Raw genomic sequence first — 1,292 nt, forward strand, 5'->3', positions numbered from 1 at the left:
TCCTTTCCTTTCCTTTCCTTTCCTTTCCTTTCCTTTCCTTTCCTTTCCTTTCCTTTCCTTTCCTTTCCTTTCCTTTCCTTTCCTTCCTCCCTTCCCCTTCCCCTCCCCTCCCCTCCCCTTCCCTCCCTCCCTCTTTCTTTCTTTCTTTCTTTCTTTCTTTCTTTCTTTCTTTCTTTCTTTCTTTCTTTCTAGATAGGGTCTTTCTATGTAGCCCTAGCTATTTCAGATCACACAATGTAGACCAGGCTGGCCTCAAACTCAGTCACACACTTGTCTCTGCCCCGCCAAGTGCAGATTAAAGGTGTGCACCACCACACCCAGCAACCCTTTTACCCAGAGGACAATCACTTAAAATATTACAGAAAAGAAAATGCACAACACAGACTTTCTAAAGGAGGTTCATGAGTGTTTAATGGAGGATGTGAGGGTTTTGTTTTGTTTTTGGTGGGTGAGAAGCAATGGAGCCTTGAGCCATTGACTGAGATGGGGAGTAAAACATTATTATCTTTATTTTTCATCCTGCCATGACCCTGATGCTTGTGGCCTGAGCATGGCAGATCCTGCTGTTGTTTGTTATTTTGGCAAGTGGTTTATGATGGTTGGATTGTCTGTTTGCTTGGTTTGAGAACTCTGTGAAGACTTACCAGAGACAATCACCTAAGGGGTGGAAGAACCCCCTTTAAGGTGGGATGCACAATCCAATAACCAGGAATGAGTTTGAAACAAAAGAGGAAAGGGGAAGTCAGATGCCTGCTAGCACTGAGGCTGAACTTTCTGTTCTTAATAGCTCCTGCTACTATAATATTTTATCCTATCCTGGGGCCAAAGTAGTAGAGTCTATGAACCACAGATTGAAACCTCTGGAACTATTAGCAAAAAGGCAAACAACAATATCAACAATAACAAGAAAGCAAAGCAAAGCAACAACAACATTATCATCATCACCACCACCAACAAAAAGAACAGTCCTTGTCTTCCTTTACATTGTTTCTCACAGTATTTGTATTTGGCACAGTAACAAGTCTCACTAACAGTTTCCACCCACCCAGGACATAAACATAATTAATTTATCTATACAATAAAGCTATTGATTTAGTTATAACCCAAACAACAGAGTAGTGGATTTTAAATTTGTGTATGGAACCAGCTGGCTAAGAGTCAGTTCCTTATACCATATGGACACCAAAATCTGTAGATGCGGCCGGGCGTGGTGGCGCACGCCTTTAATCCCAGCACTCGGGAGGCAGAGGCAGGCGGATTTCTGAGTTCGAGGCCAGCCTGGTCTACAAAGT

At 42.7% G+C, this 1,292-nt stretch overlaps 1 protein-coding gene across 4 annotated transcripts in view; it reads right to left on the reverse strand.

Annotated features, from left to right (window-relative positions):
- Positions 1-1,292, reverse strand: part of Alpk1 (alpha kinase 1) — a 105,360-nt gene that overhangs the window by 13,348 nt on the left and 90,720 nt on the right. The window lies entirely within an intron of this gene.

Source organism: Mus caroli, chromosome 3 (assembly GCF_900094665.2).
Source record: "Mus caroli chromosome 3, CAROLI_EIJ_v1.1, whole genome shotgun sequence".
In the NCBI taxonomy this organism is placed as follows: domain Eukaryota; kingdom Metazoa; phylum Chordata; class Mammalia; order Rodentia; family Muridae; genus Mus; species Mus caroli.